At 34.8% G+C, this 17055-nt stretch overlaps 1 protein-coding gene across 9 annotated transcripts in view; it reads right to left on the reverse strand.

Moving 5' to 3' along the window:
- Window positions 1–17055, reverse strand: part of WDPCP (WD repeat containing planar cell polarity effector) — a 426161-nt gene that overhangs the window by 17769 nt on the left and 391337 nt on the right. The gene's annotated exons all lie outside the window — the stretch shown is intronic.

Here is a 17055-nt window from a genome sequence, read left to right on the forward strand (position 1 = left end):
CACACATACAGAGAAGTTGAGTTGCTGGATCAAACAGCAGTTCTATTTTTAATTATTTGAAGAATCTCTGTTTTGTTTCTGTAGTGTATATTCCCACCAACAGTGCACAAGGGTTCTCCTTCCTCCACATCCTTGCCAACCCTTATTATTTCATGTCTTTTTGCCAATAACCATTCTCACAGGTGATATCTCACTGAGGTTTTGATTTGCATTTCTTTAATGATTACTGATATTGAGTACCTTTTCATGTGTTGGATATTTGTACGTCATCTTTAAAAATAATCTACTTAGATCTTGTGTCCATTTTTAAATTGGGTTGTTTGTTTGCTATTGAGTTGTTGGGTTCTTTATTTTGGATATTAACCCCTTATCAGATACATGATTTGCAAATATTTTCTCCCACTCAGTAGGTTGTCTTTTCATTTTGTTGATGATTTTTTTTCTGTGCAGAAGCTTTTTAGTTTGTTGTAGTTCCACTTGTTTATTTTTGCTTTTGTTGCCTTTGCTTTTAGTGTCAGATTAAAAAAATTGTCTCTAAGATAGATGTCAAGTCTTTTACCATCTATATTTTCTTAAGGAGTTTTACAGCTTCAGATTTTATGTTCAAGTCTCTAATCCATTTTAGATTATTTTGTGCATGTAAGATAGTGGTCTAGTTTCATTCTTTTATAAGTAGCTGTAACAGTTTTTCCAGCACCATTTACTGAAAAGACTGTTTTCCACTTTGTATATTCTTGTCTTCTATGTTGTAAATTAATTGACCATATATGCTTGGGTTTAATTCTGGGCTCTCTATTCTTTTCCATTGATCTATGTTTCTGTTTTTATGCCAATACCATACTGTTTTGATTACTATAGCTTTGTAATATAGTCTGAAATCAGGAAGTGGGATATCTGCAGCGGGATTCTTCTTTTTCAAGACTGGTTTGGCTTTTGGGGTCTTTCGTACTTCCATATAGATTTTTAAATTGTTTATTCTTTTTCTGTGAAAAATGCCTTTTGCATTTTGAAAGGGGTTGTATTAAATCATAGATTCCTTTGAGTTGTATGGATATTTTAACAGTATTCTTCCAATCTGATCATGGTTTATCTTTCATTTTATTTGTGTCACCTTCATTCTTTTATCAATGCCTTATGGTTTTCAGTGTGTATGTCTTTCACTTCCTTGGTTGAATTTATTCCTAGGTATTTTATACTTTTTGATGCAGTTGTAAATCAGATTGTTTTATTTATTTTTCTGGTAGTTCACTATTAGGTATAAAGACACAATAGATTTTTGTATATGGATTTTGTATTCCATAACTTTACTGAATATATTTACTCTAACAGTTTTTTGGTGGAGTCTAGGTTTTCTATATCATGTCATTTGCACATAGTGACAGTTAAGTTTTTCCTTTTCAATTTGGATACTTTTTATTTATTGATTATTCTTGCCTAAGTGCTCTGGCTATGTCTTCCAATACTGCATTGAATAAAAGGACAAGAATAGGCATTCTTGTTCCTGATCTCAGAGAAAAAGCTTTCAGCTTTCACCATTGAGGATAATGTTAGCTGTGGGCTTGTCATATATGGCCTTTATTATGTTGAGATATGTTCCCTCTAAAACTACCTTTTGAGATTTTTTAAAATCATAAATCCATGTTGAATCTTGTCAGGTGCCTTTTCTGTATATATTGATATAATCATATATTTTGTTCATTGTGTTAATGTGGTGTATCACATTGGTTGACTTTTAAAAGTTAAACCATCCCTTACATCCCTGGAACAAATTGCACTTGACCATGGTGAATGATCCTTTTAGTGTTATGTTGAATTTAGTTTGCTAATGTATTGTTGAAGTTTATCAGAGATATTGGCCTCTGTAATTTTCTTTTGTATGGTGCCACTGTCTACTTTTGGTATCAGGGTAATACTGGCCTCATAAAATGAGTTTAAAAAAGTTCCCTGCTCTATTTTGAAAGAGTTTCAGAAGAATTAATATTTTTTAGTGTCCAATAATTTATTAGTTGTATAAACACTTAGTGCTTATTACATCACATGCACTCCTTAATGCTCAGCAATCCTCAGTTTGTTCCCAGAGTTAAGAGTCCGTCATGGTTTGTCTCCCTCTGATTTCTTTCCATTCAGTTTTCCTTCCCTTCTACTATGATCCTCTGAACTGCTTCTTATATTCCCCATATGAGCGAAACCATATGATAATTGTCTTTCTTCAGTTGTCTTATTTCACTCAGCATAATACCCCCCAGTTCCATCCACATCTGTGTAAATGGTAAGTATTCATCCTTTCTGATGACTAATATTTCTGTGTGTTTGTGTGTGTGTGTGTGTGTGTGTGTGAGAGAGAGAGAGACACACACACACAGAGAGAGATACCACATCTTCTTTATCCATTCATCTGCTAATGGACATCTTGGCTCCTTCCACAGTTTGACTGTTGTGGACATTGCTGCTGTGAACATTGGGGTGCAGGTGTCTGGTGTTTCACTATATTTGTATCTTTGGTATAAATACCTGGTAGTGCAATTGCTGGGTTGTAGGGTAGCTCTATTTTTAAGTTCTTGAGGAACCTTCATACTGTTTTCCAGAATGGTTATACCAGCTTGCATTCCCACCAACAGTGTAAGGGGGTTCTCCTTTCTCCACATCCTCACAACATTTGTTGTTTCCTGTCTTGTTAATTTTAGTTAAGGAATTTGTATTCTTATTTAAATGTTTGGTAGATTTCACCAGTGAAGTCATTTGGTACTAGACTTCTCTTTTGGGGAAAATTTTGATGAGAGATTCAATCTACTTGTTATTGGTCTGATTAAAGGATTCACTTTGGTAGGCTGTATGTTTCTAGGGCTTTATCCAATTCTTCAGATTTTCCAATTTGGGGGGCTTTAAAATTGTTCATAGTAGCCTCTTATCCTTTGTAAAGGTTTTTGTGATACCAGTAGTAATGTATTTTTCATTTATTTTCTTTTTTTTTAGTCTTCATTTATTTCTGCTCTGATTGTTGTTTCTTTTTACTAACTCTGAGTTTAGTTTGTTCTTCTTTTTCTAGTTCCTTGAAGTGTAAAGTTAGGTTGTTTATTTGAGATATTGTTTCTCAATGAAGACATTTATCATTCTGACTTTCCCTCTTAGAGCTGCTTGTGCTCCATCTCATAAGTTTTGATATGTTGTATTTTCATTTTCAAATTTTTTTCATGTCATTTTGCTTTTTCTTTTGGTTTCTTCTTTGACTCCTTCATTGTTTAGCCAAGTGTTCAATCTTCATGTTTATGAATTTTCCACTTTTTTTTCCTGTAATTGACTTTTAGTTTCATAACACTGTCGTCAGAAAAAAATGCTTGATATAATTTAGTTCTCTTAAATTTTTTATGACTGTTTTGTGGCCTAACGTGATTTTTCCTGGAGTATGTTCCATTATGTACTTAAGACTATTCTGTTGCTTGGATGGAATGTTCTGTATGTGTGTGTTAAGTCCAATTAGCCTAACATGTCATTTAAGTAAATTTTTAAAATAGATTTTTCTGTCTGGATGATCTAATTGATGAAAGTGGGGAATTTAAGTCCCTTACTATTTTTTAATTGATGTCTATTTCTCCCTTTATATGTCGATTAATGTTTATTTATCTAGGTGCTTCGTCACTGGGTGAATAAACATTTACAAATGTTATATCTTCCTGTTCAATTGGTCCTTTTATCATTATCTTATGACTTTGTCTCCTATCATAGTCTTTGTCTTAAAGTGTATCTTTTCTGCTGTAACCTATCCCAGCTTTCTTTTGGTTCTCATTTGCATGGAGTATATTTTTTCTACCCTTAACTTTAATTTTGAATGACCTTACATCTGAAGGAAGTCTCTTGTAGGCAGCATATAAATGGATCTTGCATTATTATCCATTCAGCCATTCTGTGTCTTTTTATTAGAGAATTTAGTTCATTTTCATTTAAAACAATTATTGATGGATATGTACTTATTGCATTTTGTTAATTGTTTTCTGGCTATTTTTAAGATTTTATTGTTCCTTTCCTTTTTTTTCTTTTGTTTTTTTTTTTTTTTTTTTCACTTGCTTGCTTAGGTTTGTTTGTTTATTTAATTATTTATTTGGTAAACAACCGATTTGTTCAATGACAGAGGTATGATTAAAGTAAACCAATACATATTATGTTGCTATCAAAATTACATCCTGAATACTATAAAATACACTAGAGATAAAAAAAATGTTAATAGTAGCTATATCTCAATTTTCATAGCATTTAATTCACATATAATTTTCATTCTTGCTATATAGTATTATTCTATTTTTCTTGCTCTCTTCCTTTGTGATTGAACAATTTTCTGTAGTAATATGCTTAGATTCCTCTTATCTTGTATATCTATAGGCTTTTGCTTTATGAGGTTTATATAAAATAACATATATATATAATATAACACACATATATATAAAATACCCTATCTTAAATGGACATATTAAGTTCAGATGCATTCTAAACCTGACTTTTTTTCTCCCTTTCCCACATTTTGTTTTGATGTCACAATTTGCATCTTTCAGCTTTCAGCATTCATTTAGAGTTTATTGTAGTTATTGCTATTTTTACTACTTTTGTCTTTTAACCTTCATACTAGATTTGTAAGTAATTAACCAATCACCTTTACAATATAAGATTACTTTTATTTTTTTTAAAGATTTTATTTATTTATTCATGAGAGATACAGAGAGAGAGGCAGGGAATATAGGCAGAGGTAGAAGCAGGCTCCTGATGAGGGGACTCAGCCCCAGACTCCAGGATCATGCCCTGAGCTGAAGGCAAATGCTCAACTCCTGAGCCACCCAGGCGTCCCTACAATATAAGATTTGACTTTTAATTTTTACTAATAATATATTTACCCTGACCAGTGAGATTTATACGTTTTCCTATTACTAATTAGTGCCCCATGTTTCAGCTTAAGGAAGTCCTTTTAACATTTCTTATAAGTCTGGTCCTTGGGCAATAATTCCTTTAGATTTTGCTTGTCTGAAACCAAAAATCTGCAGGACAGCTTTGCTAGGTATTCTTATTGGCAGCTTTCCCCCCCCCAGTATTTTCAGTATATTTTACCTACTTCCTCCTGGCCTGCCAAGTTTCCACTCAAAAATTTTGATCATGGGGTTTCACTTGTGTGTAACAAATTGTTTTTCTCTTGCTGCTTTTAAGATTCTTTCCTTGTCTTAACTATTATTCTTAAAATATCCATACTACCCAAGGCAGTCTGCAGATTTAATGCAATCCCAACAGCACTTTTCAAAGAACTAGAATCCCCAAATTTGTATGGAACCACAAAAACCCTGAAGAGCTAAAGAAAAAGAAAAACAGAACTGGAGATTTCAAGTTCTATTACATTGGTGTAGGAATCAAAACAGTATGATACTAGCATAAGAACAGACACATAGATCAATGAAATAGAACAGGAATCCCAGAAATAAAACCCACAGTTATATGGTCAATTAATCCTCAACAAAGGAGGCAAATAGGCAATGGGGAAATAGTCTCTTTAACAAACAGTATTGGGAAAACTGGACAGCAACCTACAAAAGAATGGAACTGGACCACTTTTTACACCATACAGAAAAATAAACTCAAAACGGGAGACCTGGAACCATAAAAATCCTAGAAGGAGAGTACAGGCTGTAATTTCTTTGACATTAGCTATAGCAACATCTTTCTAAGATGTTGTCTCCTAAGGCAAGAGAAGCAAGCAAAAATAAATTATATGGGAGTGTGTGTGTCTGAGTGGCTCCAATGGTTAAATGTCTGCCTTCGCCTCAGGTCATGATCCCAGGATCCTAGGATCAAGTCCCACATCAGGCTCCCTGCTTAGTGGACAGTCTGCTTCTCACTCTTCTTTCCCTTCGCCCCTCTTCCCTTGCTCGCACTGTGTCTCTTCTCTCTCAAATAAATAAATAAAATATTTAAAAAAACATCAAAATAAAAAGCTTCTGCACAGCAAAGGAAGCAATCAGCAAAACTATAAAAAAACAGCCCACTGAATGGCAGAAGATATTTGCAAGTGATACATCTGAAAAGGGGTTAATATTCCAAAATACATAAAAAACTGATACAGCTCAATGCCAGAAAATAACCCAGTTGAAAAATGGGCAGAAGACATGAACAGATATTTCCCCAAAGAAGACATCCAGGAGGCCAACAGACACATGAAAGATGCTCAACATCACTCATCTTAAGAGAAATACAAATCAAAACCACAATGAGATAGTACCTCACACCTGTCAGAATGGCCAAAATGAGAAATACAGGAAACAAGAACGTTGGCAAGGATGTGGAGAAGAAGGAAACCTGTGCACTGTTGATGGGAATGCAAACTAGTACAGCCATTGTGGAAAAGAGTATGTGGAGTTTTCTCAAAAAATTAAAAACAAAACTACCATATGATCCAGTAGTTCCACTACTGGGTATTTACCTAAAGAATAAAAAAATATTAAGAAGATAAATGTACCCCTATATTTATTGCAGTATTATTTACAATAGTCAAATTATGGAAGAAGTTTCAGATGTATATCATAGTAATTTGATATTTGTATATTATAAAATGACCCCTGTGGTAAATCTAGTTACCATCTGTCACCATACTAAGTTATTACAGTATTATTGATATATTGCATCATATATTCCTTATGCTGTATGTTATATCCCCAGGACTGATTTATTTTATAACTGTGAGTTTGTATCTCTTAAATCCCCTTCACCTATTTTGCCTGCCCCCAAGCCTTCCCCACTCTAGTAATCATCAGTTTGTTTCCTTTATCTATGAGTCTGTTTTGTTTTTTAGATTCCATATATAAGTGAAATCATGATATTTGCATTTCTGTCTCACTTATTTCATTTAGTATAAAACCCTCCAGGTCCATCGATGTTGTCACAAATGGCAAGAATTCATTCTTTTTTGTGGCTGAATATATTCCATTGTGTGTGCTTGTGTGTGTATATATCTCACATCATCCTTATTCATTCGCCTACTGATAGACATTTAGGTTGTTTCTATAATTGGCCATTGTAAATAATGCTGCAGTGAACATAGGATATGTATATCTCTTTGTGTTTTTGTTTTCTATGGATAAATACTCCAAAGTGGAATCATTGGATCCTCTGGTAGCTCTCTTTTTAATTTTTTGAGGAAACTCCATCCTGTTCTCCATAACAGCTGTACTAATTCACATTCCTAGCAACAGTGTACAGGGGTTCCCTTTTGTCTACATCCTCACCACCAATTTTTTTTCTTTTTGTATTTTTGATAATAGCCAACTTGACAGGTGTGGGTTGATACTTCATTGTGGTTTTGATTTGCATTTCCCTGATGATTAGGGATTAAACACATCTTCGTGTCTTTTTTTTAAAGATTTTATTTATTTATTCATGAGAGATACAGAGAGAGAGAAAGAGAGGCAGAGACACAGGCAGAGGGAGAAGCAGAGACACAGGCAGAGGGAGAAGCAGGCTCCATGCTGGGAGCCCGACGTAGGACTCGATCCCAGGTCTCCAGGATCACACCCTGGGCTGAAGGCGGCGCTAAACCGCTGAGCCACCCGGGCTGCCCTCTTCATGTCTTTAAAATGTTGGATTAGAAACTATTTAAAAAGGGAAAGAAACAAAACTGGTCTTTCCCCACATAAAGTTTCACTAATATATAATTTCTATAAAGAAAAAAGGGAAGCTAAGCCGCTGCTTGGGCTAATTTCCACTTTTTCTTAACCCTTCAAATTTCAGTAAAGTTCTTAACTTAGATAACATGGTCAGTCATTAGGTTTTGTTTTTGCTTTTTGGTGTATCAGTTTAGTTTATAGTGTCCTCATCAGCCTCATCTCCATAAAATTACTCCTTGTTATTTTGCATTAGTAAATATCACCCTTATAATGGTTTTGTTCTGTGTAAATACACTTGGCTAAGCAGGACTCACAGTTAAGTTTATGTGTCCATTTGGGCCCAGATTTTTGTCATGGTATCTGGCTGTTTGGTCAAACATTATTGTGGGTATTTCTGTGACGGTGTTTTGGATGAGTTTTCAAGTTAAACTTGATAGATTGACTAAAGCAGACTGTCCTTCCTAATGTGGTTGGTGAAATTCATCCAGTCAGTTGAATGCCTGAATAAAACAAAAAGCTGACCCTCTCTTGAATCAGATGGAATCCCTGCTTGTCTGCCCTTGAGCTATGACAGTGTTTGTTTATTTATTTATTTGTTTGTTTGTTTATTTATTTATTTATTTATTTATTTATTTTTTAATGACAGTGGTTTCTTTTTATCTGCCTTTGGGCTTGAACTGAAACATGAGCTCTTTCTGGATTTTGAGCCTTTTTGTCTTTAGATTGGAATTAGACCATCAGCACTCCTTGATTTCCAGCTTGCTAACTTTAGATTTTGGGACTTGTCAGCCTCTATAACCACATGAGCCAATTCCTTAAAATACACACACACACACACACACACACACACACACACAGCCATCACCCCTGTTGGTTCTTGTTTGTCCGGAGAACCCTAATACTACCCATGTTCATTAGTTTGTTCTTACTACACTCATCCTTTGATGCGTAAGTGGGGCAGTTCACACATGAGAAGACGTGATGTGTCATATAGCCACCTATTTAGAACTGGTTGTTTAAAAATTTTTTTAAACCTACCTGTATATTTTTAAAACAGTTATTAGAAATGACTAAGATCTGAATAGGGCAAAAGAGGATTCAGTGGGCTAGAGAACAAGGAAGGTAAAGATAAGAGTGTTTCAAGGAACAGTCAATATAGAATGCTACCAGCGGTCATGTGGAGGAGCCCTGGAAAAAGATCATTAGAATTTGTCAGTAGGAAATGATTAATCACTTTCAAGGTGCATATTTTTAGAAGCATTGGGTAGAAGGTGTCATACTTGTATTGTTTGATGAAGAAGTGGTTAAAATGTGTAGTAGTAAGTAAGGTTGGATAGAGATGATATGGACAGATTGTACAAGGACTAAGTGGTTTAGGTCGCTTTAATGTCAGTTTGGAGAATGCCTCAGAGCCTTCTAACAGAGTTTTTGCCTGTGAACACATTATGGGCAGAGATTATATCTTTTACCTCTATTTCCAATGCATAACATGGTTTCTGGTTCAGAGTAGGCACTCAATAAATATTTGTTGAATGCCAGATAAAAGAATGTAAAAAGTCCTATTAAATCTTTTATCATAGTATCTCTCAAAATTAACCTTTTTTGTTCTTACTATCAGTATTTTCACACAGGTCTACTACCAAATTATTATAATAAGCTTGCTAGCTAGGGTTTCCTTCCCTCATTTCAGCCAGTGTAGGATGAGACTGTCAGATTAATGTTTTTATAACATGCTTTTGATTGTATCACTCTCCTGCTTGACAACTTTAAAAACCATGTAAATACCTACTGAAATAAATGTAAACTCTTTAGCCTTACACCAAAGCGTATCCAAAATCTGGGTATAACCTAGGTTTCAATCCTTATCTTCCACTGCTCCTTTATATCATTAAGGTTAGAAAACATAAAAAGCTATGATCTGCTAGCCAAATACAATGATTGTCACTATCAAAACAACAGAATCTCACAACCAAATATTGGTTGTTCCAAAGTAACTCAGGTTCTTCAATCACATTTCTTAAAGTGCCACAAAGGGAACTATATTAACCACAGTGATACAAACAGCTGTAGTTGTTTACACATATACAACTTGCTGGGTTCGGAGATAAGCATACACCTGGGAAGCCATCATTACTGTAATTGCCATAGACTTATGTATCACTTCCAAAAGTTTCCTCCCATAGTCCCTTTGTCCTTTTCCCTTTTTTTCCTTTGTGGTAAGAGCACTTAACATGAGATATACTGTTTTAGCAAATTTTAAAGTATATAATACAGTATTATTCATCATAGGTCCTGTATTGTAAAGTCAATCTCCAGAATTTGCTCTGCAGAAGTGAAATTTTGTACTCTTGGACCAACACTTTCCCATTTCCTCCTCCCTCCAGGCCCTGGTACCCACCATTCTACTCACTGCTTATATGTATTTGACTGTTTTGGATTCCACATATGAGCAAGATCATGTAAGATTTGTCTCTTTGTGTCTGCTTATTTAAATAGTATCCTGTCCTCAGGCCCATCTGTGTTGTGACAAATGGCAAGATTTCCTTTTTCAAGGTTGAATGACATTCCATTGTATACACTGAGTTGTAGTTATTTATACATTTTGGGTATTAACCCCTTATCTGATACTTGGTATGCAAATATTTTCTTCCATTTTGTAGGTTGCCTTTTTATTTTGTTGAGGATTTCTTTTGCTGTGAAGAAGCCTTTTAGTTTGATCTAATCCCATTTGTCTATATTTTGCTTTTGTTGCCTGTGCTTTTGTTGTGCTATCCAATAAATAATTGTCTAGACCAATGTCTGGTAGCTTTTCCCCTAGATTTTCTTTTAAGACTTCATTGTTTCATTAAACGTGTATATTGCCCTGGGTAACATTGACATTTTCACAATATTAATTCTGCCAATCCATGAGCATGGAATATTTTTCCATCTCTTTGTGTCTTCCTCAATTTCTTTCAGAAGTGTTCTATAGTTTTGAGGGTATAGATCCTTTACATCTTTGGTGAGGTTTATTCCTAGGTATCTTATGCTTTTGGGTGCAATTGTAAATGGGATTGACTCCTTAATTTCTCTTTCTTCAGTCTCATTGTTAGTGTATAGAAATGCCACTGACTTCTGGGCATTGATTTTGTATCCTGCCACGCTACCGAATTGCTGTATGAGTTCTAGCAATCTTGGGGTGGAGACTTTTGGGTTTTCTATGTAGAGTATCATGTCATCGGCGAAGAGGGAGAGTTTGACTTCTTCTTTGCCAATTTGAATGCCTTTAATGTCTTTTTGTTGTCTGATTGCTGAGGCTAGGACTTCCAGTACTATGTTGAATAGCAGTGGTGAGAGTGGACATCCCTGTCTTGTTCCTGATCTTAGGGGAAAGGCTCCCAGTGCTTCCCCATTGAGAATGATATTTGCTGTGGGCTTTTCATAGATGGCTTTTAAGATGTCGAGGAATGTTCCCTCTATCCCTACACTCTGAATAGTTTTGATCAGGAATGGATGCTGTATTTTGTCAATGTTACCCAGGGCAATATACACGTTTAATGCAATCCCTATCAAAATACCATGGACTTTCTTCAGAGAGTTAGAACAAATTATTTTAAGATTTGTGTGGAATCAGAAAAGACCCCGAATAGCCAGGGGAATTTTAAAAAAGAAAACCATATCTGGGGGCATCACAATGCCAGATTTCAGGTTGTACTACAAAGCTGTGGTCATCAAGACAGTGTGGTACTGGCACAAAAACAGACACATAGATCAGTGGAACAGAATAGAGAATCCAGAAGTGGACCCTGAACTTTATGGGCAACTAATATTCGATAAAGGAGGAAAGACTATCCATTGGAAGAAAGACAGTCTCTTCAATAAATGGTGCTGGGAAAATTGGACATCCACATGCAGAAGAATGAAACTAGACCACTCTCTTTCACCATACACAAAGATAAACTCAAAATGGATGAAAGATCTAAATGTGAGACAAGATTCCATCAAAATCCTAGAGAAGAACACAGGCAACACCCTTTTTGAACTCGGCCATAGTAACTTCTTGCAAGATACATCCACGAAGGCAAAAGAAACAAAAGCAAAAATGAACTATTGGGACTTCATCAAGATAAGAAGCTTTTGCACAGCAAAGGATACAGTCAACAAAACTCAAAGACAACCTACAGAATGGGAGAAGATATTTGCAAATGACATATCAGATAAAGGGCTAGTTTCCAAGATCTATAAAGAACTTATTAATCTCAACACCAAAGAAACAAACAATCCAATCATGAAATGGGCAAAAGACATGAACAGAAATCTCACAGAAGAAGACATAGACATGGCCAACATGCACATGAGAAAATGCTCTGCATCACTTGCCATCAGGGAAATACAAATCAAAACCACAATGAGATACCACCTCACACCAGTGAGAATGGGAAAAATTAACAAGGCAGGAAACAACAAATGTTGGAGAGGATGTGGAGAAAAGGGAACCCTCTTACACTGTTGGTGGGAATGTGAACTGGTGCAGCCACTGTGGAAAACTGTGTGGAGGTTCCTCAAACAGTTAAAAATATACCTGCCCTACGACCCAGCAATTGCACTGTTGGGGATTTACCCCAAAGATACAAATGCAATGAAACGCTGGGACACCTGCACCCCGATGTTTCTAGCAGCAATGGCCACGATAGCCAAACTGTGGAAGGAGCCTCGGTGTCCAACGAAAGATGAATGGATAAAGAAGATGTGGTTTATGTATACAATGGAATATTACTCAGCTATTAGAAATGACAAATACCCACCATTTGCTTCAACGTGGATGGAACTGGAGGGTATTATGCTGAGTGAAGTAAGTCAGTCGGAGAAGGACAAACATTATATGTTCTCATTCATTTGGGGAATATAAATAATAGTGAAAGGGAAAATAAGGGAAGGGAGAAGAAATGTGTGGGAAATATCAGAAAGGGAGACAGAACATAAAGACTGCTAACTCTGGGAAACGAACTAGGGGTGGTAGAAGGGGAGGAGGGCGGGGGGTGGGAGTGAATGGGTGACGGGCACTGGGTGTTATTCTGTATGTTAGTAAATTGAACACCAATAAAAAAAAATAATAAAAAAAAAAAAAAAAGACTTCATTGTTTCAGTCTTCAAGTTTAGGTCTTTAATCCATTTTGAGTTGATTTTTTTAAATACAGAGAGAGACAAGGTCCAGTTTCATCTGTTTACTTGTAAATTTCTAATTTTTCCACCAGCCTTTATGGATGAGACTGTCTTTTCCCCATGCATATTCATGGCATCCTTGATGATGTCCAATTGATCCTTAGATGCATGGACTTAGCTCTCTATTCTGTTTCATTAGTTTATATTTGTTGTCATGCCAGTACCATCCTGTTTTGATTTTAACTTTGTAATATGTTTTGAAATTGGGCAGTGCGATACCTCCAGCTTTATTCTTCTTGATCAAAATTTCTTTGGCTATTTGGGGTCTTCTTTAGTTCCAAATAAATTTTAGAATTTTCTATTTCTATAAAAAATGCCATTGGGATTAAAAAAAAAGATTTTATATATTTGAGAATGAGATAAATAGAGCACAAGCAAGCGCAGGGCTGCGGGAGAGGGAAAAGCAGATTCCCCCACTGAGTGGGGAGCCTGACTTGGGGCTCCATCCTAGGATCCCAAGATCATGACTTGAGCTGAAGTTAGATGCTTAACTGACTGAACCACCCAGGCACCCTGCCACTGGGATTTTGATAGAGATTGTGTTGAATATACAAACTGCTTTAGGAAGTAGGGACTTTTTAACAATACTGAGTCTTGTAGTCCATGAACATGAGGTGTCCTTTCACTTATTTGTTTTTTTTTTTTAATTTGTTTCTTTTTAAATTTCTCTCATCAAAGCTTTGTAATTTTCAGTGTATTTTACCTCCCTGATTAAATTTATATGTAAGTATTTCATTCTTTTTTGATATTATTGTAAATGGAACTGTTTTTTAAAATTTCCTTTTGATTTTTGTATGTTGATTTTATATCCTGTATCTTTACTGAATTTATGTATTGGTTCATAACAGTGCTTCTTATGGAGGCTTCAAAGTTTTCTACTTTTTAAAAAAATTGTTCTGCCTCATACTTTCTGTACTGTGTTGAATTGGAGAGGGGAGAGTAAACGTCGTTGTTTCAGAAGTTAAATGGGATGCTTTCAGCTTTTCACTGTTGAGTATGATATTCACTGTGGCCTTTTTGTAAATGGCCTTTACCATGTTGAAGTGTGTTCTGATACTGTATTTGTTGAGAGTTTTTTTTCTTTATCATTAGAAGGTCTTATATTTTGTGAAATGCTTTTTCTGTGTATATTGAGATGATCATGTGAAATTTATTCTTTGTTATGTTACTGTGTATATCACATTTATTGACATTTGTATGTTGAACCATCCTTGTGTGTCAGGGATAAATCACACTGATCAATGTATGGTTCTTTTAACATGCTGTTGAACTGAGTTTGCTAGTATTTTGTTGTGAATTTTTGAATCTATGTTTGTCAGAAATATTGACCTGTAGTTTTCTTTTTTTTTTCTGATGTCTTTGGCATTGGTATCAGAGTGACGTTGGTCTCCTAGAATAAATGTAAGTAATTGCTCTTCTTTGATTTTTTTTAGAAGAGTTTGGGGAGATTGGTGTCTGATCCTGGGCTTTTTTTGTTTTGGACGGTTTATAATTACTCCTTCAGTTTCCTTCTTTGTTATTGGTCTGTTCAGGATTTCTGTTTCTTCTTGATTCATTCTTGGTAGGTAGTATGGTTTGGTGACTTTATCTTTTCCAAAAAAACAATTCTTAATTTCATTGATTTTTGAAAATTGTCTTCCTATTTTTTATTTATGTTTTAATCTTTATTATTTCTTCATTTTGCCAACTTTGTGATTGGCTTCTTCTTTTCTAGTGCCTTGAGGTATGAAGTTATATTGTTTGAGATTTTTTAAAAATAAAAAGATTATGGCTATAAACTTTCCTGTCAGTACTGTTTTTGCTGCCTCCCATAAGTTTTGGTATGTGTGTGTTCATTTTTGTTTGTTTAGAGGTATTTTCTTATTTCCCTTTTGATTTCTTATTTGACCCAATAGATGTTTATGTTTTTAAAATTTGAAGTATTTCTGAATTTTCTCGTTTTTGTTTTATTATTCATTTTTAATTTCATTCCATTATGGTCAGAAAAGATATTTCAAATGATTCCAGCCTTTTAAAATTTGTTAAGACTTGGTTGTGACCTAGCAAATGATCTATCCTGGAGAATGTTCCAAGTGTCCTTGAGAAGAATGAATATTCTGTTTTAGGAATGTTCTGTATGTCTTTAGTGTCCACTTGGTGTATAGGGTCATTCAGTTCTAACATTTTCTTTTTTTTACTGAATTTTTTTGTCTATGGATGATCTATCCATTATAAAGATGTGGGTATTAAAGTATACTACTATTGTGTTGTTTGTTTCTCTCTTCAGATCTATAAATGTTTGGTTAACATATACTGTTTGTTTAATATATACTGATAGGTTTATATTTGATGTTGGGTTTTTATTTGTAATTCTTACATCTTCTGGGTAAATTGACCATTTCATCATTATGTAATGTTGATTTTATCTTTTCAAAAAAATTCTTTTTTAAAAATTTTATTTAAATTCAATTAGCCAACATCATTAGTTTCAGTTTCAGTTTTCACAACTTAAATGCATCAGTTGCATATAACACCCAGTGCTCATCACCAAAAAAGAATTCTTAATTTGTCTCCTGATAGTTTCTGAGTTAAAGTCTATTTTGTCCACTATAATGACTCCTGCTCTTTTTTGGCTACCATTTGCATGGAATATCTTTCTCCACCCTTTCACTTTTAGGCTGTGTGTGTCCTTAAATCTAAAGTGAGTCTCAGAGTGCCTGGCTGGCTCAGTTGCAGGAGCTTGTGACTGTTGGTCATGAGCTCGAACCCCACATTAGGTGTAGAAGTTTCTTAAATAAGTTAAAAAAATAAAGTGAGTCTCCTGTAGACAGCATATATTTAAGTCTTGTTTTTGTATTCATTCAGCCACTGTCTCTTTTGATTGAGGAGTTTATCCCATTTACATTTAAAGTAATTACTGTGATAGCAAAGGACTTACTATTGCCATTTCATTAACTGGTTTTGTCTGTTTTGTACTGATCATGTTCTTCTTCACTAGCCTTTACTTGATGAATTTATAGTAGCAATAGTGGTAATAGTATTCTTTGATTCTTTTCTCTTTATCTTTGATGCAGCTATCATATCTTTTGCTTTTTGTAGTTACCACATTAAACATTTTCTAGTTAAGGCAGTCTGTTTTAAGCTAATAAAAACTTAATTTCAGTTATGTACAGAATGTGTACACTTTCCTTCTAACACAAACTTTTAGTTGATTTCAGATTTTACTTCTGTTTTGTGTTTCATTTTAGTGGTTATAGTTATACTTATTACATTTGTCTTAATTTTGTGTACTAGTGTTAAAAGTTCTTTACATGCCACCATTACAGTATTTCCTTTAACAGTAACAGTTGTACTTTCATATGCTTTCATGTAACTGTTTAGCTTTTTTGGTGAACTCTCTTTAGTACTTATTGTAAGGCAGAACTGGTGTAATATACTTCCTCAGATTATGTTTATCTGGAAAACTCTCTTTTATTCTTTTTTTTAAAGTTTTGTTTTTTAGTTTTTATTTAAATTCTAGTCCGTTAACATATAGTGTAATATTAGTTTCAGGAGTAGAATTTGTGATTCATCACTTAGACGTAACACTCAGTGCTCTTCATAAGTACCCTCCTTAATACCCATCACCCATTTAATTCATTCCCCTGCCCACTTCCCCTCCAGCAACCCTCAGTTTGTTCTCTATTGTTACGAGTCTATTTTCTGGGTTGCCTCTTTTTTTTTTCCCCTCTATGTTTATTTGTTTCATTTCTTAAATTCCACATATGAGTGAAATCATATGGCATTTGTCATTCTCTGACTGACTTATTTTACATTCTAGCTCCATCCACATCATGCAAATGGAAAGATTTCTTTCTTTCTTTTTGAATGGCTGAGTAATATTCCAGTGTGTGTGTGTGTGTGTGTACACACCACCTCATCTTTATCCATTCATAAGTTGAGGGACATTTGGGCTCCTTCCATACATTGGCTATTGTTAATAATACTGCTATATATATTGGGATGGATGTGCCCCCCTTCAAATATGTATTTTTGTATCCTTTGGGTCAGTACCTCACAGTGCAATTGCTAGGTCATAGCGTAGTTCCATTTTTAACTTTTTGAAGAACCTGTATACTGTTTTCCAAAGTGGCTGCACTAGTTTGCATTCCTGCCAACAGTGTAAGAGGGTTCCCCTTTCTGTGCATCCTTACCAACACCTGTTGTTTCCTGTGTTGTTAATTTTAGCCATTCTGGTGTGAAG

Source organism: Canis aureus, chromosome 11, assembly GCF_053574225.1.
Source record: "Canis aureus isolate CA01 chromosome 11, VMU_Caureus_v.1.0, whole genome shotgun sequence".
Taxonomy (NCBI): domain Eukaryota; kingdom Metazoa; phylum Chordata; class Mammalia; order Carnivora; family Canidae; genus Canis; species Canis aureus.